The following is a 25879-nucleotide window of genomic DNA, read 5'->3' on the forward strand; positions in this document are numbered from 1 at the left end:
GGATGCTGTTGTAGATAAGGTTGCCAGGGAAGGCCTCAGGGTATCCGAGCTGCAATCTGTGAGAAGAGCCCACCCTGTGCAGGTCTGCAACCCAGATGATGGAATGAGTGAACTCGCCAAGTATGCTACAGGGAGAGGGGTCCGGGCCAGTTTCAAGGGGTTCCAGGAAAGTCACTGTTCTGTGGTTATTCACCTTGTGTCCTTTTGGGGATATTTCTAAAACCTCTCCAGGACCCCGGATTTATTGCCTCTACAATGCAGGTTGCTAACACTGATCACCTGGACAGGGGAGCGCTGAGAAATAATGGGTAAACAATTGTGAGGAGCCACATAAATGCTAAATAATGCTCACGGTAATAAGATTTTATTAAAGTCAGCACCTTGATAGGCAGCTCACAATCGGATACCTTGGCAAATGTGTAAACTGACGTGGCTGCTCCCTGTGCACACCAGCACCATCTTTCAAAACAAAAAAGAATAAATGAGCCTATGGTCATGATATTCGAAGTAGTTAGTGATCAAACAACTGTCTGGAGAGAAAGCTGGTGTGTGAAGTGTAAAATGGGAGCAGGAAGATAACGGCACATCACAGCCCAGCTCACGCAGAGGATGACTCATGAATTGACTGGATGCTTGCTGGCGCACACACCATCCGCTCCAGGGTGGTACTCTAAACCCGTCAGGACTAGGTGCTGCCACCAAAAGCCCCAGCAGACAGGAAGGGGAGTGAGAAGGAGCCAGAAGAGAAGCATCTCTGGCAGCAGCCCTCTCTGGACCTCTTGGCCTTGGAAAGCCACCCCTGGGGGAGGACTGAGCAGCCAGCACCAAGGGCCCCACCTTCGAAGGGCACCAAGGAAGTGGTGGGGGGGGGGTGTGAGGGAGGAGGGATGAGCATTGCATTTCTCCCTACGAGAATGAAATATCCCAACGCCAGGAGACACTTCAGATTCATTATAACTGAGCCTCCCCACACAGAGATATGAGTCCACCCCTTAGAAGCAAATCTTCCTCTCCCAAATTCTCCCCCAAAAATATAACATTAACATCACAAAAAATGAATTCTTTTTTATGGGTCCTACCATCTCTTTGATATAAATACACAAGTGCCTAAACATTCTTTCCCATCTCCCATCCCACATCGGCCATGAGATTGTGACACACACACACACAAACACACACACAAGCACACAAGCACATGTTCACACAAATACCGCACACACCCAATTCCTTTGTTAAGCCCTGGCTCAGCTATTGTAAGGTACCTGTGGAGTGTAGGTCACATAGCAGAAAAGTTTAAATTACTGTTGCTTCTTCTCTGAAAAGCAGACAGGAAGAAAAGACAATAAAAAAGAAAACACTTATTTTAAGGCTGATACTAAACACTCCACTCCACGTTGACTGAGGTCACTTTCCCACTGTGGGATGGGGAGAATCGAGATGATCTCTGAGGTGCTATGAACCCACAGTGCAGACTTCACGTTTTGAGGCTTGACTAGAAACGACGGGGATGTGAAAAAGAACATGGCGAGATAATCCTAGTCTTCAGGAAATTATGGTTTAAACTTGGCTGGAGAAAGACCAAGATCCTCAAAAAATTCTAATTGATTTTAACCAAATGGAGGAATTTTAAAATGTTAAGTACACTGGGATATCATATTAAAAGTATTCTGGGAGAGCATGCCGCATGGGACATGGTAAGTGCTGAATTTCCTGCTGCTAAGGGAGGCATTCCTATCTGCCAGCGTCTCATGCTGCTCAGACCTGAATCACTCATTTAGGTAGACCATTTGTCCAAGTGCGTCATTTCCCAAAATAGCCAATGGAGGAATCCAGGGAGAACTGTCCTGAGGAGATGTGGTCATCCTCAAGGCCAAATCAGTCTAGACTAAGATGGTTCTTAGCAAGACTGCCCAAAGGGCTTCTAGACTTTGTTTGGTAAGTGTTGTTAATGCCTTGGTAACAATGGACTGTTGATAAGGTGGGAGATAATGCCATAAGGAAGGAAGGTACCTGCTCACATCTTTTGCTTTTAACTTAAGCTAACCCATAAAATCCATTATCAAACCCCAAGGAATACTCCCAATTATTGTCTTGGACCCTTCATTTCGCTTTGTTTTGTTTTGTTTTTTTTTTTTTTTCAACTCTCCATTTCTGTTTTTACCTGGCACTGACTTGCTTGACTCCTCTTCTCCTCTCAGCTTCTGGCTCCGTGCTCCCCCTTTAGACTTGATGAGTAATTTTGGTTTTCCTGCTTTTCACCTTTGGCACCCCTTCAAAAATGGGTTAGATTTATCTTCTGGCTCTTTCTACTTCTGACTGCTTGGAAGTTTGGATCATACTTAGCCAAGTTTTGATCCCAGGACCTTTCCCTGGCTTTGACCTGTCTCAGTGGCATCTGTGCTGGGCTTGACTCCTCCAGGTGAGGGCGTCGGCAAGAGGGAGGATCAAGCAAAGATCAAGCAAGGAAACAGGAAGAACATCTGGCTCAGCTTAAACTGTGCAGGGCACTGAGGCCTTGCTGGCCGTCCAGTCTCTGCCTCCTTCTTCCTCTGCTGCTTTCATTCCCTCCCGTCTCTGACTTGCAATTTTTATTAAGTTTCCACCTTCTGACTGGTCAATCCTCTTCTAGCATCCCTTTGTAAGATTGAAATGGGAGTGGGAGTGATATCCGTTAGCCAAAATAAGTTCGATAGCTGGGAGAAACTGCTGAATCTCTGGTGTCTTTATAGCACTTATCAAATCCCAATTAACCATATTAGTTGGCAAACTGCTCTGGCTTCCCAGGGAGTCAGCTGGGAGGTGAGTCAATAAATATCTGTCAGATGAATGGATGCACACACACTAGTTGTGTAGCATGGCATCAGGTACTTTAAATAATACAAAGTATAAGACTTCATCCTTGGCTGAAGGAGGACGTCTTCTCACGGCCATTCACAAAAGGACTGTTTGGAAATATCACCAAGCGCTAGACCAGCTTCGCTATTTCTTCTAGAAAACAAGAAGAAATCTCTTGTTTCAAGAGATGTTTGTGTCATCTCTTAATGCACAACTGGCTTCATGTGGGCAAAAGGGAACGTGAGCAAAGCCCTGGTTAAAGCATAACAGACACCCTTGGGCTAATGAACTGTCGAAGCTATTAGTGTCGGCGGATTTTCTACATAACTGCTTTGTAAACAGCAACACGCATAAACCATAAACAAGGAGAATGAAGTGAGCACCCACAGACGCACCACTCACGTCAAATCATACAATGTTGATATCACCCCAGAAGCCTCCACTCTCCTGTCTGATAATCTTTCACTTACTTTTCTTTATAATTTCATCACCTTTATAAACTCCCAGAGAACCTTTAATTATATCCAGTTTGGGGATCAAAATAGATTTAAAAAACAACAATTGCAGGTGCATTCAAGATTGGACATGAAAAAGAAAACTGGTTTTTTAATAAGATACTTGAAGTGTACACTTTCCGTAGGTGATCAAGACATTTACTCTTTCGTCCACTTTTATGTTTGCTGACTGCCAATCACTCTACTCCTTAATACTTCAAAGGTATTTTTCCCAAAGCTGCCTTTTGTCTTACACTAAGGCTTTCCCGGACTCAAGTGAATTTTGAAGGAGGCTGAGCTCATCATGATGAAATGGATGTTGACATTCCATAACCATCACTGTAATTATTCCTAATTTCTACTTTGCTTCAAAAACTCTCTTCCCTTGCCCCTAAAGTCTGTACTTTCAAAATAGTATCTGCAGCTTTAATTATACCTGACAATAAACTACACTCCCACAAAATCTTGTCAATCATGGTGTACGTTACTATCTTCAAATATCCTGTTTTTTTTAAAACTGCCTTTATCTCAGGTTCCCAAAGAGTCACAGTATTAGCAATGAATGTTTTAACTGTTTCTGTAATTACTGTTTGTAATTACTACAAATCAAAGTTGTACAAACTTTGGATTGGAGGCTGGTTGAATTATCTACCAAACTGGGGTGAATGGTCCTTTAATCAACCGTATACTGAACAGATCTACAGAGTAAAAACTGAGATGGAATTTGAGTGACTTGGTGTCCATCGAGAATCAAATCTGATGCTGTAGTGTTAACAAGGGACTTCAGGTCCAGAATAATTCTGTTAATCACACTTCTTCCAAATTAGTCAGTTAATGTTGTGGGTCCTGATGAGACAGGATTCAGGAAGGCAGAGAGCAGCGGGGAATGCTCCTGGTGATAGGATCCTTAGAGCAAAGGACAGAAGACAAAAGGAGAAGGCTGGATTCGTGAGAAGTGATCTGGACCATAACCGCTATAATTATAAGCTTATAATGTCACCACACTGCTTTCCGTAATGTAATATTTTTGTTGTCTGTTATTTTCCTTGATTCAGGTTTTGTATTTTTCATGATGTAATAGTGAGATCTAGTCTCATTTCTCTGTGTATTTGGATACATTGAGTAGAGTGCTCTGGCTGAGTGAATAGTTTCACATACGGGAGCCATGAGAAACAAGAGTGGCAAGGAAAGTTAGGTCAGATTATGAAAATTCTTAAAATGTTTATATTGGACTTAATCCTTCAGAAGTCATTTAGTGTTCTCTTTGCTTGTTTTGCAATTGAGAGCACCATGAGGAAAGGAGTGTTTTTGATGATTTATTTTATTTTATTTCTTTCTCTTTTCTTGGAGGAAGACTGGCCCTGAGCTAACATCCGTGCCCATCTTCCTCCATTTCATCCGTGGCTCGCCTGCCACAGCATGGCCTGATCAGCAGTGTATAGGTCTGTGCCAGAAGGGGAACCTGCGAACCCCAGGCCGCCCAAGGGGAGCACACAAACTTAACCACTACACCACCGGGCTGGCCCCATTTTTGATGATTTCTAAGGGGTAAAAACTAGGCAGGGAGATTAGGTAAGACGATATAGCAAAAATTCAGGCATTAAGAAATAAGGTTAGACTAGGCTGGCGATGGCGGCCATGGATTGGAAAGGAAGGAAGGATGGATGCAGCATCATAAGGGAAAAATTTTCTTCTTTCCCTTTGTCTTTTCAGCCATTTGGGCTTAACGGTGTTCAGTGCTCCTGATTTATTTCCCTTCCCATTTATATTTTCCTTCTTCCCTTGATAATCTACTTTTGCTTTCCCATTTTTCCCTCTCTTCTCTCCTTTGCTTGCATTCTTATCACGTTCCCTTATAGGACGATGACTGAATCAGGCAAGTAGACATCAAATGGGAGATCTGAATAGAAATTAACTATAAGATTTACTAATTAGAGTATGTTGCTGCTTAAAACATTTTTTTAACCTTTCATCTGCAGTTAAAAACAGGAAAAGAAAGGTGAGGAGGCAAAAAAAGGAGTAGAGAGGAAAAGGGAGAGACTCTTTTATCCACTCATTCAAGAAGTGCTGTGTTTCCAGAGAAAGAGAGAGTGCCAAAGAGATACAGAAAACACCACACAATAATTTGTGTTATTGTAGTTGTATCATCTATTTCCCCTTCTAACTCAGTTGGGTAAAGTAGAGATGCCAGATGGGAGGCTAAAGACTAAGGTGAGATGGGCAGTCTCCCTCCCTCCCTTATTGCCTGCTGCTTCTCATATCAAAAGATGGAGTCTACATCCCTCCCCCTAGGCCTCAGTGACTGGCTCAACCAATAGGATGCTGTGGAGGTGACTTTCTGGGACTTCTGAGGCTAGGCTGTAAGAAGCCTGGTCTTTTGGAATATTTCCTCTTGGGATGCTTTCTTTTGGAACCCAGCCACCACTTTGAGAGATGCCCAAGTCACAGGAAGAGGCCACATGCAGGCCCTCCACTTGGCAGCCCCGAATAAGATAACAGCCAGCATCCTCAGCAAACACAGAAATGAACCACCTTGACATCCAGCACAATAGAGGCAAAGAGGATTTCAGCCCAAGCTGACATCTGACTGTACTTCCAAGGAGACCCCAAGCAAGAACTGCCCAGCGAATCCCAGCCAATCCACAGAACAATACGAGACAAGAACAAGTTACTGTTTCAAGCTACTCCACTTTGTTGTGGTTTGTTATACAGCAATAGATAACTTTTTTCATCCTTACACGAGACAGAAAGAATATCGAAAGTTTGAAGATTCACAATGCCACCTGGAACGCATGGATATTTTTTACGTATTTCTTTCCTTTTAAAGGTCACTTTCTTATTCACTAACCTTGAAATTGGAATTTGAATTGACCTTGATCAGAAATCCTAAGAAATGCTTAAGCAAATATTTTAAGCACTACCATATTTTGAGTACTAGTTCAGGATAAAGTGGTATTGATGTGACAAGAATAATGGATGTGTAATTAGAAGATGGAGTTTAAGTCCTAGTTCTGTCATTTATTACTGTGTGGCCTACAACAAGTTATTTAACATTTCTGCTTCCTACTTTCCAATGCTATAATGTAATCGAAGGTATTTAGTGATGCATGACAAAACACAGACATTCAGTGAATTTCCATTTCTTTCCTTCCTATGTAAGTCCTGTACTCATAAGTGCAACCATAGCAGAGCCTATCATCCTGCTTCCTAAAACTAAATATTTTTATTATGTATCAAATATTTCCCTTGATAACTATTTCATAAGCTTCCAGAGTGTTGCCTTTACTAGTGTGATCTGCCTCACTTTTCCTGTGGGACAGTTTACTTAATAGATTTTGGGGACTCATTCTGTTGCTGGATTCTTACAAAGACTCTTTTGTGATAACCTTCTTTGGTTTTCAAGGACATGACCCTGTTTCTCGAGTGTGGTTCCCTACTGTAGCATAAATGTTAACAAGTTAAATGCATATCACATAAGAATTTTAATTGCTCATCATATGTTTATGTACTGAAATGTAGAGTCGAATTGATATAATTGGTAACATTACCCATTTGCTTTGATTTGAGATGTCAAGTGATTGAAAAAATTTTTAATTCAGAATTGAATTACCTTGCTTATTTGAATTTATCATTTTTGCGTAATTAGGATGAACTAATTTAATTTGCAGTTATCCTTAAATGACTTAACTGATGTCTGCTGAGGTTCTCAAGGCCAAAGGATTATGGAGTCATGCTGAACATCACTCTGTCTCTTAGGCTTGGAAGTACAAGGGCACCTTGTGAAGCCTGGAGACAGAAGTTACAAGCTTGATATTTTTCTCCATTAATCTTTTTTTCTTTTTCTGTTTTGTCCCCCTCACCTCACTCTAGGCTGCTGCATGTTTCCCAGAAGGACCACACATTGCATTTGGAGGTGGTCCTCCTTTTCCAACTTTGTTCTGATTTTACGTCATTTTTACTTGGTGTTGAGCTCACATCTCAGATCTGCAAAGGAAAGCTTGTTATTTATCTGGTAACTTATGGTTGGAATCCCCAAGACAGTGCTCTTCATAGAGACTGAGGGTCCTTTTGCAAATACTGCTTTTCGATGATGCATCTTAATAAGGCTTTTACAAATCTGGATACCAGACTACCGGCTAGGGTACCTGGAACCAATAATTTTAAAATACTGTTTTTCAAACAGCAGTTCCTGACCCACTAGTGGATTAGGAAATAATTCTAGAGGGTGTGACAAGCACTTAAAAGACAATGAAACAAAATGGAGTAGATAATATTAGAGTGTATTACATGTAAAAAGATAAGAACAGTTTCATAACATTTTTATATTCTTTTGGTGTGTGTGCGTGTATACTGATTTACGATAAAAAATAATTTATAGATTTTCTTTGTGAGTTGCCATCAAAAGAATTTGAAAGTCACTGCCATGGATTTAAGGTTATCTGAAACAGTTTGGTAATATAGCAGTTTGAAATGAAGCCCCAACAACATATGTACCAAATCAAAGTGTAGATAGGTTTTAGTTGCAAATATTAAAGGGATTGGCAAGTTACTTTTCCTGAGAAGTCTAGCCCTGGGATGACTGGGTATTTTCCAAAGGGCCAGGAGCCAGTTATCCCAATAAACGGTAGGAGCCTAAATGCTCTCTCCCTGGGACGCTCTGAGGTAACGTTCCTCATCTCACTTGTAATGTGGCTGTTGCCCTGCTGCAGTGGCTGTTGGAAGTACTGTGTGTACCCTAACCAGATCAGAGGACCCCGTTTTCCCAAGGTCTTGGTCTGCCAGAAAGAAGGCATTGCACTTCTCCCCGATTGGTGGGACCTGCACCCAGCTTGGAGAGCTGGAAAACTCCAGCCCTTAACTCCCCTCTTTGCTAGGGAATCACGTTTTCCTTCCCACTGGGTCCTTGGAAGATGGGAAGCAGCAGTAAGGTTACTTGTGTTTTATCCACACCATGGGAGTCTGTGTTTTTGTGTGAAGGCTGACTCATGTGGAGGAAAGTTCTACGCCTAGAATTATAAAATTAATGCTAATCAGAATAATGCAGCATCCCACTTTTGATCTGCTAATGAGCTTTGGGGAGAGATGGCACATCTTCCTGCAGCTGATGGATGCCCCTTTCAGAGGATCTACAGCATCCTCCCCATGTCTTCACTCACCTGGGCTAACACACTTCAGAACCAAAAGAATCCTCAGGACAGGATGGGACCCCTTGCTTTTCTGGTTCTTGTCCCTTGAGTTTTCCAAACTTCTCCTCACTTTTCAGTCTACTCTCTCTGCGACTGAAATGGCTGCCTATTAAAGTCATCAGTGGAACCTGTCATACTGTGTCACTTAAACTTTTTCCATCTGCTTATGGTTTTTACTTTTTGTCATAGAAAGCCCTGACCTAAATCTCTACTCTTCTTTTATCCTGCTTTCATTTTGACCTTACTACTGCTGAAAATCAACCAAACTCATTCATCACTGTCCCTCCCTCCAAGCTCCATTAACATTATCCTGTTATCCAGGTTTTTAACACACACTCAAGAGATTGTCAACAAAAATGGACTAAACCTTTACATGGAACTTCTTTACCCCCACATGGGACATTTTCAAGAACAGGAGCTTTCAGATGAATTAACAATGTGGGTAAATTTGTTACCAACGCTAGAATCTCATGCTAAAATATTTTCTACAGCTCAAAACATGGCATAAGGCAGATTCCTATTTAAGAGAAAGGGCCTTCTTTTAAGTTGCCCTGAAGATTCTGAGACTGTCCTTAAGAGCAGTGCTATGAGACGATAGGAGGCACAATCTCAGTCACCCCAAGAGTTAATTTAAATGGAGAAAGTGAGATGGTTTCCCAAAGCACTGGAATTGATTTTTCCCTGAGTCTCTCCATAGTTGTAGATTCTGATAATCACAGAATATAGAGAAGGAAGAAACTTGGTGTTCCTTCTAACTGCCTCATTTCACAAACCAAGAAATTGAGGATCAGAGACATGAGGTCATTAAAGTCATCCAGTTACTTGGTTGCTTACTTCGACTAGGGTGGTTTCAGAAAGGATGCAGAAAAGTACAAGTATTCGAGAGCTACTTAGGGACTGTATTAATCAACACTGTAATAATCAGCTCTGTGCCCTTGGGTGCTGCGACAGCTGGGGGTCCACTGCTGCAGCTGAGAAATAAAGTGTGAGGAGGAAACAAAAACTGAGGGAGTCCATCGCCACTAGACCTGCCTTATAAGAAATGTCAAAAAGAGCTCTCCTGTCTGAAATGAAAAGGCAAAGGATACAAAGCTTGAAACAAGCTGATAAACAGATAAAATCAGAAAACTGCAACTCGGTATCAGAACATGTTAGTAAACAATTATGATGTAAAGGTTAAAGGGAAAGAATGCATTAAAAATAACAATAACCATTCCAATTTGGTAACAAATTCACAATACAGAAAGAAATAATTTTGACAACAAAAACAGCAAGGGAAGAAGAAGAGGACAGAACTTGCCTAGTCAAATGAAGCATAAACGCTATCAGCAGAAAAAGAACTATCTCATCTGTGAGACCTTTTATACAAACCTCATGGTAACCACAAAACAAAAATTCAGGGCAGAGTCACAAAACATAAAAAAAGAGGAAACTGAAAAACACATCACCAAAAACCATCAAGCTGAAATTGTAGTGAGAAACACAAGGACAAAGAAAGAAAGGAAATATAGAGCAACCATAAAACAAAAGATAAAATGGCAATAGTAAGTCCCTATATATCAATAATCATCCTAAATGTAAAGGGATTCAATGCACCAATGAAAAGACAGAGAGGCTGGACAGGGTAAGAAAAAGACCCAAAAGTGTGCTGCCTCCAGGAGACCCATCTCAGCTCTAAAGAAAAACATAGGCTCAGAGTGAAGGGGTGGAAGATGATACTCCAACCAAATGACAACCAAAAGAAAGCGAGCGTAGCCATAAGTCCATCAGACAAAATAGACTTCAAGCCAAAAAAAGACAAGAGACAAAGATGGGCATTATATAACGATAAAGGGGATAATCCATCAAGAAGACATAACATTTATTAATATATATGCACTTAACGTGGAAGCACCAAAGTCTATAAAACAACTATTAACAGATCTAAAGGGAGAAACTGACAGCAACACCATAAGAGTAGGGAACTTTAATACCCCACTTACATCAATGGATAGGTCTTCTAGAGAGAAAAACCAACAAAGAAACGTTGACCTTAAATGAAACACTAGACCAGATGAATTCAATAGATACATATAGAATATTCAATCCAAAAGCAGCAAGATATACGTTTTCTCTCAAGTACACATGAAACATTCTCAAAGATACACTGTTTGTTGGGAAACAAAACAACTCCCAATAAACTTAAGAACACTGAAAAGATATCAAGCATCTTTTCCAACCACAATGGTATGAAACTAGAAATCAACCACAAGGAGAAAGCTGGAAAAGACACAAATATGTGGAGCCTAAACAACGTGCTATTCATTGACTATTGGAACAACAACAAAATTAAAGGAGAAATGGAAAAATATCCGGAGACAAATGAAAAGGAAAATACAGTGTACCAAAATCTATTGGATACAGCAAAAGCAGTACTAAGAGGGAAGTTCATAGCAACACAGGCCTACCTTGAGAAACAGGAAAAATCTCAAATAAGCAATCTAACAATACATCCAAAAGAATCAGAAAAGAAGAAAGATGGAGTGCCCCAAGTCAGGAGAACAAAGGAACTACTAGAGATCAGAGCTGAAATAAATGAAATGGAGACTAAAAGGCAATAGAAAAGATCAGCGAAACTAAGAGCTAGTTCTTTGAAAATATGAACAAAATTGACAAACCTTTAGGTAGAATAAGAAAAAAAGAGAGAAGCCTCAAATAAATAAAATCAGAAAGAGAAGAAATCACAAGCAATATAACAGAAATACAAAGGATTACAACAGTATTCTTCATCAATGTTATAAACTACATTAACAAAATGAAGAATAAAAATCACATGATCATCTCAATAGATGCAGAGAAAGCATTTGACAACATTCAGCACACATTTATGATAATAACTCTCAATAAAATAATTATAGAAGGAAAGTACCTCAACATAATAAAGGCCATATATGACAAACCAACAGCTAACAGTACACTCAATGGTGTAAACTGATAGCTATCCCTCTAAGAGCAGGAACAAGACAAGGATGCCCACGCTCACCCTTCTTAGTCCTAGCCAGAGCAATCAAGTAAGAAAAATAAATAAAACATATTCAAACTGGAAAGGAAGAAGTAAAACTGTCACTACTTGTGGAGGACGAGATTTTACATATAGAAAACGCTAAAGAATCCATCAAAACACTAAAAACAAACTAGCAGAAATAAAGAATCAAGAATACAATCCTATTTACAATCACAACAAAAAGAATTAAGTGGGTAGGAATAAATTTAACCAATGAGGTGAAAGACCTATACACTGGAAACTGTAAGACATTGTTGAAAGAAATTAAAGAAGACACAAAGAAATAGAAGGATATTCTGTGTTCATGGATTAGAAGAACTAACATAGTGAAAAAGTCCATATTACCTAAAGCAATCTACAGATTCAATGTAATCCCTATCAAAACCCCAATGACATTTTTCAGAGAAATAGAAAGAAGAATTCTAAAATTTATTGGAAACAACAAATGTCCCCAAAGAGCCACAGCACTCCAGAGAAAAAAGAACAAAGCTGGAGGCATCACATTCCCTAATTTCAAAGTATACTACGAAGCTGTATTAATCAAAACAGCACGATACTGGCAGAAAAGCAGACACAGATCAATGGAACAGATATGATAGCCAAGAAATAAACCCATACATTTAGGAACAGCCAATTTTCAACAAAGGAGCTAAGAACATACAATGGAGAAGGGAAAGTCTCTTCAATAAACACTGTTGGGAAAACGGACAGCCACACGCAAAAGAATGAAAGTAGACCATTACCTTACACCATGCACAAAAATTAACTCAAAATGGATTAAAGACTTGAATGTAAGACCTGAAACCATAAAACTCCAAAGAAGAAAATGTAGGCAGTAAGCTCTTTGCTATCATTCTTAGCAGTATCTTTTTGAATATGTCTCCTCAGGAAAGGGAAACAAAAGAAAAAATAAGCTAATGGGACTACATCAAACTAAAAAGCGTCCGTATGGCAAAGGAAACATCAATAAAATGAAAAGACAACCAGCAATTGGAAGAAGATATCTGCAAATCATTTATCCAATAAGGGGTTGCCATCCAAAATATATAAAGAACTCAACAACAAAAGAACAAACTTAGTCAAGAAATGGGCAGAGGATTTGAACAGACATTTTCCCAAAGATATACAGATGGCCAACAGGCACATGACAAGATGTTCAACATCACTACTTATTAGAGAAATACAAATCAAAACCACAATGAGATATCACCTCATGCCCATCAGAATGGCTATGATTAAAAAGACAAGAAATAAGAAGTGTTGGAGAGGGGCCAGTGCCATGGCCGAGTGGTTAAGTTCGTGTGCGCTACTTCAGGGGCCCAGGGTTTTGCCGGTTTGGATCCTGGGCCTGGACACGGCACCACTCATCAAGCCATGCTGAGGTGGCATCCCACACAGCACAGCCAGAACGACATACAACTAGAATACACAACTATGTACTGGGAGCGTTTTGGGAGAACAAGAAGGAAAAAAAGATAGACAACAGATGTTAGCTCAGGTGCCAATCTTTACAAAGAAAACAGAAGTGTTGGAGAGGATGTGGAGAAAAGGGAGCCCTCAGACACTGCTGGTGGGAATGTAAATTGGTGCAGCCACTGTGGAAAACAGTACAGACGTTCCTCAAAAACTTAAAAGTAGAATGACCAGGCATGACATCAGCATCACGGCGGAGTGAGCTCTTCCCTTAGACTCTCCTCCCTAAGAAACAATGAAAAGGATATTCATAAAGCAACAGAGGACAGGCACACAACACAAAAGACATCTGAGAGACCCATGCAGCCATATGTCTGAAGGTGGAGGTGCTGGACCCCCCCAGGAGGAAGAAGGAGGAAGTAAGGGGATCTCCCCTCCCTCCCCAGCAATGACCTAGGGCACAGGACCATGCACAGCTCTGAGAAAAGAGGGGCCTGGGGGGAGACTCTGTGGGAATGCCTTCACTCTCCAAGTTCCCTCACATCCCATAGGAAAGCTCCACAGAGGAGGCTAAGCTATTGTGGGGCTGTCTTCATGAAGCCAGCACGCCAGGAGGACAGACAGCGAGGGCAAAGAGAGAACACCCACGGGATGGCACATGCAAAAGAAGTGCCCCTCCCCCTGCTGGGCTCACAAGCTCAGCCAGACAGCCAGAGCAAGGGACCCCCTCTAGAGTGCCCGTGCGTACATTAGCAAAGCAGCAGCTACAAGCAGGCAATCGCAGATGGGTCCTGTCAGCATAGATTCCAAAGGACAAGCACAGACACCAGGGATCACAGCAGGCTCAGAATACACAGCTCCTGAACCTCCTCCAGTGGTGGCAGGTGGAATCTGCAACCAGATACTATCTATGCGAAGGCACAAACCTACCCCATCAAATAGTAGCAAGAAATATATTAATAGTCCAGACCAGAAGGAAACTGAAAAGCACCTAGAAATCAATCCTGAAGGCACACAAATTTACAATGTAAACGACAGAGAATTCAAAATAGCTACTAACATTAAAAAACTCGAGTTACAAGAAAATTCAGATAGTTCAATTAAATCAGGAATAAAATTAAGAAACAGAGGGAAGACTTCACAAAAGAGATTGACCCTATAAAGAGAAACCAATCAGAAATGTTGGAGATGAAAAACACAATGAGATAAAGAAAAATCTGGATACCCTGGATTACAGAGCTGACATTATGGAAGACGGAATTAGCAATCTGGAGGACCGAAATACAGAAAGGCTTCAGATGGAGGAGGAGAGAGAATTAAGACTAAAAAGAAACGAAGAAATTCTCTGAGAAATATCTGATTCAATTAGGAAATGCAACATAAAAACTATGGGTATTATAGAGGGAGAAGGGAGGGAGAAAGGAGTAGAAAGTCTGTTCAGACCTGGGAAAGGAGCTGGAATTACAAGTAAAAGACGCTAACAGCACTTCTGATTACATCAATGTAAAAAGACCTACTCCAAGGCATAGAGTAGGAAAACTGGCAAAAGTCAGTGACAAAGAAGAAATATTTTTAAAGGCAGCAAGGCCGCAGAAAATAACTTACAAAGACCATATCAAACTTTCAGGAGATTTCTCAGCAGAATCTTTACAGGCTACGAGAAGGTAGAAGGAGATATCCAAAATTCTGAAAGACAAAAACCTGCAGTCAAGAATACTCTATCCAGGGAAAAATATCCTACAGATATGGTGGAGAAATAAAAACTTTCCCACATAAACGAAAGCTGAGGTAGTTCATCGCCACAAGACACCCCAAACGGGAAATGCTCAAGAAGACCTTCATACCTGAAAAAGAAAAAAAAGAGTTCACAAAGCCTTGAGCAACGAGATAAATAGGCAGCCAAAGTCCGAAAATTGCAGCTCTCTACCAGAACAGGTTAGCAAAAACTTAATTACGACATTAAAGAGGAAGGGAAGGAAAACATCAAAAATAACTATCATCTTGTGATTTTAACCACAAAATCACTACACAAAACAGAATATGTTATGACCAACAAATCAGAGGAAGAGGAAAGGGATGGAACTGGCTTAGACCAAGGAAATGAGAGGCTATCGGAACATTGTATATCTCATCTACGAGATTTTTTATACAAACCTGATGGTAACCACTAAACAAATAATCAGAACAGAGACACAAATGATACGAAAAAAAGAAAACTGAGGGGCTGTCCCAGTGGCATAATGGTTAAGTTCGCATGCTCTGCTTCAGCCACCCAGGGTTTGCAGCTTCAGGTCTCAGGCACAGACCTATGCATCTCTCATCAAGCCCTGCTGTGCTGGCATCCCACATACAAAACACAGAGGAAGACTGCCACCGATGTTAGCTCAGCAACAATCTTCCTCAAGCTAAAAGAGAGGAAGATTGCTTACCGATGCTAGCTCAGGGCCAGTCTTCCTCACACACAAAAAAGAGAACACTGAGAAAACCATCATAGACAACTACCGAACTGAACTGGCAGTCCAAAATACACAAGACGAGAAACGAGGGAAATACAGAACTGGAAAACAAGTGATAAAATGGCAGCATTAAGCCCTTATATATAAATAATCACTCTAAATGTAAATGGATTGAATTCTCCAATCAAAAGACAGAGTGGTGGGATGGATTGAAAAACAAGACTCATCGATATGCTGCCTCCAGGAAACACTCTTAGCTCTAAAGACAAACACAGGCTCAGAGTGAAGGGACGGAAGATGATACTCTAAGCTCACGGCAAACAAAAGAAAGCAGTTATTGCAATACTTATATCAGACACAGTAGACTTCAAGATAAAAAAGGCAATGAGAGACAAAGAGGGGCAGCATACAATGATAAAAGGGACGCTCCAACAAGAAGACATAACACTTATAAATATACGTGTCCCCAACAAAGGAGTACCAAAGTACATAAAGCAACTATTAACAGACCTAAAAAGAGATATTAACAACAACATAGTAGGGGGCCCCAACACTCTACTTACATCAATGGATAGATCATCCAGACAGAAAGTTAACAAGGAAATAGTGGAATTAAATGAAAAACTAGACGAGATGGACTTAATACATATATTTTTCGATCATTCTATCCAAAAATAGCAGAATACACATTCTTCTCAAGTGCACATGGAGCATTCTAAGGACAGACCATATGTTTTGAAACAAGACAGGCCTCAATAAATTTAAGAAGATGGAAATCACATCAAGCATCTTTTCTGACCAAAATGCTATGAGACCAGAAATCAGCTACAGGAAAAAAGCTGGGAAAGTGACAAATATGTGGAGACTACACAACATGCTACTGAACAACCAAGGGATCATTGAAGAAATTAAAAGAGAAATCAAAAAATATCTGGAGACAAATGAAAATGAAAATACACCACACCAACTCATATGGGATGCAGAAAAAGTGGTCCTATGAGGGAAATTCAGAGCAATACAGGCCCAGCTTAAAAAACAAGAAAGATCTCAAATAGGCAATCTTAAAATACAGTTAGAAAATGAAGAACCAACAAAGCCCAAAGTCAGCCGAAGGAGGGAAATAATAAAAATCAGAGCAGAAATAAATGAAATTGAAACCAAAAAAAAAAAAAAAAAAACCAGCAGAAAAGATCAGTGAAACAAAGAACTGGTTCTTTGAGAAGGTATGCAAAATTGACAAACCCTTAGCCTGACTCTCTAAGAAAAAAAGAGAGAAGGCTCAAATAAATAAAATTAGAAATGAAAGAGGAGAAATTACAACAGATACCACAGAAATATAAAGGATTATAAGAGAATACTATGAAAAACTATATAGCAACAAACTGGACAATCTAGAAGAAACAGATAAATTCTAAGACTCATACAACTTCCCAAAACTGAATCAAGAAGAAACAGAGAATCTGAATAGCCCGATCACAAGTAAAGAGATTGAAACAGGTAGCTTAGTGGGAAACTACTTCCCCTGACAAGGTTACCCACTCAAAGCTAACAGCTAACATCACCATTAATAGTAAAACACGGTATATTTTTCCTCAACACTGACTTGATTTCTACTATTTCTACTTCTCCTTTTCCTTCAATGCATGGATCCTGCTGAACCTTATAAATCCATTACAATATAAAGCGGGGAATGAATAAAGAGCTCACCTGAGGGATGTTCACTCTCTGGGGCTCCTGGGCGAGTACAGAGGACTGTGGTTCAGCTGAGGGGACAGAAAGGAGACAGGGGTCCTGAGATTTAGCTGTCTTACAGCTCTTAGATTCACCTCCTCAAATCTCAGCACCCCAGTTGGGGATCATCCTCCCCATAGGCACAGGGCCCTCTGGGCCTTGAAAAGGCACAAGAAGGATCATGGACAGGCAGCAACACCTGTCTTTGTGTGATTCTGAAATGACCATGGAGCTGAAATCTGCAGCTTTTTACTGAGTGAACACAAACTTTACTCGATTGATTTAACAATAACGCATGCGTCCTTCTGAATAACAGAAAGAAATCAAAACAGCCGATTAGTTGAATTAAAGTACGCCAAACGACAAGACACTATTCCTTCATTAAAGTTAACTTAGCAGAAAAATAACTCAGTATGCATCATTTATCTATTTTTCTCAGTAATATTATTTAACCCCAGGTATACACAATCCACGGAAAGCCTAGTAAAAGAGATGGGGTGATTTAAGGCAGGAATTTTTAACTGTTCATTTCAGCTGGGAAGTATTTCTCAAAAGGCCCTTTCGATAGATGCTGTTGGTAACTTACCTGTGAGAGAGTGAACTGTCACAAACTGCGTTTCCCTGGACAAGTCACTGAAATTTTCAGGCCCAATGTCTTTAAATCTTTCAAGAGTTAGAAGTAGGTGACCTTGGAAAACTCTTCACAGATCATCATTCTTGGATCCTGTGACATCAGGATAACGTCACTAATGTCACATGTGGTGGTGGACATGTGTGACAGCAGCGCATCTGTAAAGAGCGGGGGCCATTTAAGGGGACTGGAGACAGAACTTCCTCCCTCTGCCTGGTTGTCCCTTACCCCCAGACCTTGCCCTCACGGCTCTCCAACAAAGCAGCCTTTCCTGAGCAGCCTGCCCCTGGGCCACCCCAGCTCACCTCTTCTTCCCAGGGACGGCCCAGATGCCCCACTGTCACACAGTGTGGTGGCTCCTGAAGGTGGCATCATCATCAAGTCTGGTTCATTCTGGGCAGGGGGATCAAGACCTGCTTCTGATCTTGCAAATCTAGCATCTGCTCCTTTCTGGGCTCTTGTCTCTGCTCTGAAGCTCTGGAGAGAGGTCTAAGGTCAGAGGGACGCTCTCTTCCAGCTAAGACTCCCTCACAGAGGCCCCCTGCTTCCCGCCTCACAAGGGCTGGTTTGTTTCAAGGCAACTGGGACATGGATCTGAGAAATAAATTCATTTCAGGGGCAAAAAGCCTGACTCTTGGAATTCATTATAACATTCGACTTCAAGGACAGAAAGCCTGACGATGCAGAGGGGGCCAGACGCCTCTGTCTGACCCAAGGGACCTGAAGTGACACTAGAAATCCCAGGATACATGTGACACACGGTGGGATTCCATCCACATCCTTTCCTTAACATCCCTGGGGACGCAGGGACAGGCCACGTTCCTAAGTGCTGTGAAGGCTGTAATGCCAGTCTTGGGCAGGTGTGACATCAGACAAAGCCTGAGACTGAAGCGAAGCACACCTGCCCTCGAATCCAAATTCCCTGGCTGGGAGCTCCTGACTCGAGCACATCGGGCCACCGAGCCGAGCCTCGGTTTCTGGTGAAGTGGTTGTCAGGGTCCATTAAACTATCCAGTAAAACAACAAAGCGTCCTCTAACTATAACAGCAGTTGTCACTTACTTAAGGCTTCCGACCTGGCACTTGTCTAAAATAGTGATCTATGTTTCCAAACGTCGCCGTGAAACAATCACTATTAGTATTCATAGATGAGAACCCTGACTCTCGCCCAGGTTCCTTCTGTCGCCCCTGCTTACAGGTGACAGAGCTCGCACTGACCGGGCCTGTAGTGCTCCAGAGCTCGGGCTCCACCGCAGACCCACGGTCACCGTCCGCCTGATAAACGCACTCCTCCCTCCCGCACCCACCGCCGCCGACACGGGCTTCTCTCCGGTCGGGCTGCAGGCGGGCCGGTCACACGATCCTCGGGCACCCAGGACCGCCCCGAACACCTGCGCCCCGGGAGCCCGAGGGCCGGGGTCTCCCCCATCGGCCTTACCCGCTCTGGCGGCCCGCCCGGGTTTATACGCCGCCGCGGGGGGCGACGAGGTCTCAGACACTTCCTGCTCCCATCCCCAAGCACCGGCACACCCTTCCCAGCTAGTCCCTCGCCCTAGGTGCGCACCCTGCCTTTTCCGAGCACACCCCAAAGTTCCCCAACGGTTCTCTGGAGTCCTGAGAAGACGAACGAGGAGGCTACGGCTGCACATGCGCAGAAGGAGCGTGGCGTCCCCTTCCCAGAGTCCAGGCGGTGAACCTCACCTATTTAAAACTACATTTCCCCTAGGCTTCCGCGTCTACATTTCAAGTCACTCTTGGCCTTTCCGCGAAAGCGGGAGGATGGTGTTCTTAAATCTCTCCTGCCCAGGGTCCTCCGAGCCCGAAGAGGTTAAGGGTTAAGCCTGAACTCTGCTGTCAAAGGCAAAGTGTAGTCCGCTATTGGCTCCCGATTAAAACAGCATTTTTTGTTTTCATAAGTCATTTGGAGGTAGTCGGGGAAATTTGAATACGGATTGGATATGGAAAATATTAAAATATTACTTAGATGGTGTGAAAAAAATTGGGAGTTATGTAGGAAAATTGACTTTGTAAAAAGAAAAAGACATGACGACTGAAGTAGTTAAATTACATAGCTGTAAAATTATAATTTTACAATTTTTCAACCTGGGACCTAACCTCCACCCTGTTCCTTTACAGCCGCCGGACCCACCAACCCCTGAGCCCCATCCTGGCGCGCCTGGGGCCCAGTGTGCAGATTCTACTGAGGGTCTGCACAGGTGCTCCAGGGGTGGATGTTTATAGGAAATCTGTTGGGTTTCATACATTAACATTGCTTCTTGCTGATTTCTCTTATTGTTTCATAAATTTTTGTGTTAAATATCTTGGATTTCCATGCACATAGCGACAAGTTTGCTTGCTTTTCGCTGACCTTTATAATTCTTTGTCATTCTTTAGCAAATTACAGATAAAAGCACAAGAATGCTGGTTAAACTATATTAAATCAATCATAATAGACTTTCACATAAAGATCACGAAGGAGAGAAAGTGGTCACAACATATGTCACTTAACAAACATTTATTGAAAACTGACTGTACAATCAACATCATTCTAGGTGCTGGGATAGCAACATCAAATAAAAGAGAGTAAATTCCCTACCCCCATGGAGCTTATGATCAGGGTTGTTGTGGGGCCTATTAGTCAGGGTCCCCTCGAGAAACAGGTGTCAGTTGTCAAGAAACCATGGGACACTTGAGGAGAGTCTAATAAATAGGGCTCTAAAAATGTGGGTAGGGTTAGTGAAGCATCCTGTAACTAGTGTTGGTAGAGAGTTATTATCACCCCCAGGGCTGCAGTGAGAGTAGGTAACGTTATCAGAACTTAGCACAAGAGGCCACCCTTATGAGAGCTGTGGTCTTAGGAAGAGAAACATTGTGAATGCCCATTACATGGCTCAGCACGGAGAGCCAAAGGAATAAATACCCAACACCTCACTTGTTCTCTTCCCTCTGATATCCTATCCTCCGTTAAGCATTTATAAACCCCATTCAATACCTATTCTTAGAATTCCATCCACATATGTCTCTTCTAGACCTTTTTGTCACCAATTTTCCACTCTTATTCTTGTTTAGCCCCCTACTACCTGTCAACTCACTGAGCTACTGGACATAAATCAGTATAAATCGAAACTCAAGCACATGTCAGTTCTTCACAAAGTGAACTAAATATACCTCCTTGAACTCTACCCACTGGGAAGATTTTTTTCACCACACGTTTCAGAACCACCCCTAAGTGAGACTGCAATTGTAGCAGCCATAATTTCCAATGATGCCACCATACACTGGAAACCCAGTTTGAAGGAGAGTTGATGGGTATGTGGCCACAGGTCTCCCTTGGGGACTTTTGGGGAATGTTTAATTGTATATTCTTGTGACCCAGTTATGAGGAATTTTGTCAAAGGGACCCAGCCTTCCCTTTAGTCAAAGCCTCCTGTCTATAAAGTAGGATATATCAAGGATTTAGAAAGAGAATCTGAATCCCTGTTGTGGTGATTTGTGTTCGTTTTTGGCCCACAAGATCCAGAATTTCACATGCATATAGATATAGATCTCAGGAAGCATCTCAGTAGAATACCCATCTGTTTCATTTCAATGAACTTCATGATCCAAGAGCCACCACCACCGATCCCTTCATGTCACCACAAAAGATGGCTGCACATGAGAAACACTCTAAGAGTTTTAAAAAACATTTGTCAGTATCCCATTAGAGAAAATACATATTTCATTGGTATGAAATGCAACATGGGCTGCTCCTGAGTCCACAGGGAGTATGCTCATATTGATTAATTTGAGCCTATCCAAACATAATTCATCCTTCCTAATCTAATATGATAAGGATCCACCCCCTTATGTGCTACCTGGTTTCTGCTTTGTTGGGCAAGATCTTGAGCTCCTTTTGTGGGTTTGGTTTTCTAATTTCTGGATTTCTTGCAGTTTTACTCTGAACATAGCTGGTTTTTTATTCCCATTATGGGCCTGGAGCCAGTAAGCAAGTTCGGACAGGGCCTGAGGATAGTGTGTATCCTCTTTCAGGGGTAACTTATACTAGGCTCACCCCTTCGGATTGAGAGAGAGAGAGAGAGAAGTGAGAGAGACACTGTCAGAATTCAGTTACTCTTCACTTCTTTTTCTAAGCTCCTCAAAGCAGTGACTTTTAGTATACCTTAAAGGCCTTAAAATTGCAGAGAGTGTGGCAGGTAGAACAAACTTGAACTGTCTAATAAGCCTCAAAGCTGTGCAGAGGCAAGTGTACACCTGCCAGGCAAAGTGCACAGAGTATAGAATATCTGTTCTGACCAAGCAGGAGTATATGTTTGACCATATCCCTCTCCTCTGATAATAACTTTGGGCTTCCTGGATGCTCGGTAAATCCACGTAAGTGAAGGAATACAATTTCTTCACCTTAATCTTGACCTCACACTGAGTCCATCCTAGCAGTAATTGGGGGAGGTGTACTTACCTGGCATTCACCCTCATATGGGTAGTGATCATTTGATAAAATATTGAGGAACATAATGTCCCTCTTGAAGATATTCTCGTATTCACACCTTATCTGAGTGAGTAATTGAGGCAATCCATTGAGAGCCCCAGTATATTGGATCACTTTTCAAACTTTTCAGACACCTCCATCTGGGAACTGTTTCTCTCTATGCCTGTCAATATTAGATTAGCTTTATCTTTTTAGGGTTTCATGCAAAAGGAATCATACAGTGTATTTTTGTGTGGCTTTTTTTTTTCACTCAGGATAATGATTTTGAGATTCATCGTATAGTTGAATACCAGCAATGAAGGAACAGCCTCACACAGGGAGAAACAACTGCTTATGAAATCAAGGGAGACTCATTGTGCCCAATGAGTTCAGCTATATCTGAATCCAAATACATGTAATCATTCCAATTTCCAGGTTCCCGGACTTTCCCAGTAAATGTCCCAAATCTCATCTAATACACCTCCTCAAATTGGGGATCTAATAGTTCTTGTAATTTTTTGAAGGAATAATGTCCCAAACTTCCCAAAGTTGATGAAACAATGTTAATTTACACATCCAAGAAGCTTACTGGACTCCAAGTAGGATAAATACAAAGATATAGTTTTACCTGGACACATCATAGTCAAACTGTTGGAAGCCACACACAAAGAGAAAATCTTAAAAGAAGAAAGAGCAAAACAACTGAACATGTACAGGAGAGCATCAACGTAAATAATATCTAACTGCTCATCAGAGAAAAGAGACCCTAGAAGGCAGAGAAATGGCATATTCAAAATACTGAAAGAAAAAATGGTAACGAAGAATTTTTTTTATCCGGCAAGACTATCCACTAAGTATAAAGGTAAAATAAGGACATTCTTAAATTTAAAAAGACTGGAAGAATTTCTTGATATCAGAACTGAATTGTGAGAAATACTAAAGGAAATTCTTTGGGCTGGAAGAAAATGACATCAGACAGTACCTCGAATCAGCTGGAAGAAATTAAGAGAGCCAGAAGTAATAAATTTCTGGGTTTTAAAAAAAAAATCTATAAATATATTTTCTCATTTCTTCTGTTAAATTCTTTAAAAGACACGAGATTGTACAAAGAAATAATTGTAACATTGTAGTATTGGTTTTGTAACATACATAGATATAATATATATAAAAATAATAGCACAAGAGGGGAAAGTAATAGAGTTACATTGGAGGAAACATCCCATATTTCATAGGAATTAAGTTAATATTCGTTTGAAATAGACCATAGTGAGTTAAAATGCATATTGGAATCCCTAGCACAGACACTAGGAAAATAGCTCAAAAACAGTAAAAAATATTCAATAGAGGAATTAAAATGATGTCCTGAAAGATTTATTTAGCACAAAAGAAGTTAATAAAGGAAGGACAGAGGTCAAAGAAGCCTGAAGACATAGAAAACAAATAGCAAAATGGTAAATGTAACTCTGATCCTATCAATAACTGCACTAAATGTGAATGGTCTAAAAAAACCCATTAGAAGACAGAGATTGGGAAAATGAATAATAAAGCAAGATCCAACTCTATGTGATCTACAAAAGACACATCTTAGATTCAAAGACAAACAGACGTTGAAACTAGAAGGATGGAAAAGACATATCATACAAATAGTTACCAAAAGATTGCTAGAGGGTTGTATTAATACTGGACAATGTAGATTTTAAAACAAGAAATATTATTGGAAGCAAAGAGGCACATATGCAAATGACAAAATGTCCATACATCAGAAAGATATAAAAATTATCAATGCTTACAAATGTAACTACAGAGCTTCAAGATACGTGAAGTAAAACTTGACAGAAATGAAAGGAGAAAGAGACAATTCAACAACAATACTTGGAAATTTCAACTGCCTCCTGTCCATAATGGATTAAAAAGAGGAAAGACAATCAGCAAGGTTATAAAAGACTTGAACAGCACTATCAACCGAATTAAATTAAGTGACGTGTATAGATCACTGCACTCAATGACTACCAAATACACATTCTTTTCAATAGCACATGGAACATGCTCCAGGATAGACCGTGTACTCAGCCATAAAATAAATTCAACAGATTTAGCAAGAATGAAATAATATAAAATATGTTCTCCAACCACAATGGAATGTGAGCTATCAAGAATGGACTATATCTGGGATATCCACAAACATTTGGAACTTAAATGACACCCAGCTGAATAACACATGAGTCAAAGAATAAACTGGGAACAAAATTTGAAAGTACTTTGAAGTGAATGAAAATTTAAAAAATACAATATCAAAGTCTACGGGATGTGCCTAAAGCAGTACTTAGAGAGAAATTTATAGTATTAAACACCTATAGTGGAAGAGAGGAAAGTCTCAAATCAATAATTTAAGTTCCTACCCTAAGAAAGGAAAGAAAGGAAAATAAACCAAACTGAAAACAAGCAAAAGAAAGGAAATACAAAAGATTAGAACACATGCCTGTGAAATACAAAACACAAAGATCAATAAAACCAGAAATTGGCTGTTTACCAGATAAAGTTGACAATCCCTTAGCTAGCATCCCCAAGGAAGAGAGAAGATAGAATTTAAGAAAATCAGAAATTATAAAGGGCCACCCACAGAGAAATTAAAGGATCATAAGAGCATATTATGAACAACTTTATGCCACAAATTAGACAATTTATAAGATATTGGCAAATTCTTAGATCCAAATTTCCAAAACTGACTCAAAGAGAAATAGAAAATCTCCATAGATCTGTAACCAACAGGAAAATTAAATTAGTAATTAAAACCCTTTCAGGGAAGAAAAGCCCAGATTCGGATGACTCAACTGGTGAATTCCATTGACTATTAATGGAGAAAATAATCCCAATCTCTCACCATCTATTTCAGAAAATATCGAAAGAGAGAGCTGGTCTCACATCATTCTATTAGGCCAGAGTTACCTTGATTTCAACGGCAAGTGAAGACATCACATGCAAAGACAAGACCACTATCCCTCATGAATATAAATGAAAAATCCTGAACGATGTGTTAGTGAGTGATGTCACCAAGATGGGGGAGTAGGAGATCTTAGCCTCTGTCCTCCCAGAAAGATCAACAATTAGACTGCTACCTACCCATGGTCAAAAAGAGTTCTGGGAGAGCTCTAAAGCCCCCTTAAGAAACTTTAGCAACATAGCAGAACAAAAAATGTGAGAATAGCCACACATAAAGAGAAAGAAGAACAGCTTCATTTTGCCTGCATCACCCCGTCCTTTAAGCTGGCATTACTCAGTGCTAAGAGGGAACTCCTCAGCTAGAAAGAGCTCTCCTTTCAGGGAAAGAGAGAGCAGAGTGAACGACCAGCGTCCCAGCCTTTCAGGGCACACATGAAGTACCCACTTTGGTTTCCCCCCACCCAGAGACCGGCAAAGCAGAGAGGTATAGAGATGGCGAGGGACAGGGAAGAAGAGCAGGGTTTACCAATATCGGGCACACAGCAGTAAAGACCACAGTTGTTTGACCTGTTCTATAGATAACTCCAACGTGGAAGGGCAAGGGGAACAGTGCACTAAGAGAGATACACAGCTCTGTGGGAGCAGGGGAGGAGCAGTCTCTGAACACGTTCCAGGAAAGGGGTCAC

At 41.0% G+C, this 25879-nt stretch overlaps 1 long non-coding RNA gene across 1 annotated transcript in view; it reads right to left on the reverse strand.

Moving 5' to 3' along the window:
- The window catches only part of LOC102147588 (uncharacterized), a 452754-nt gene that overhangs the window by 10637 nt on the left and 416238 nt on the right, over window positions 1-25879 (reverse strand). The window contains exons 26-27 of the long non-coding RNA XR_011431371.1: window positions 17745-17947; window positions 17135-17190 (exon numbers count right to left, since the gene is read on the reverse strand). This is a non-coding gene — a long non-coding RNA (uncharacterized lncRNA). The remainder of the gene's footprint in view (window positions 1-17134; window positions 17191-17744; window positions 17948-25879) is intronic.

This window comes from Equus caballus, chromosome 23 (assembly GCF_041296265.1).
Source record: "Equus caballus isolate H_3958 breed thoroughbred chromosome 23, TB-T2T, whole genome shotgun sequence".
NCBI lineage: Eukaryota > Metazoa > Chordata > Mammalia > Perissodactyla > Equidae > Equus > Equus caballus.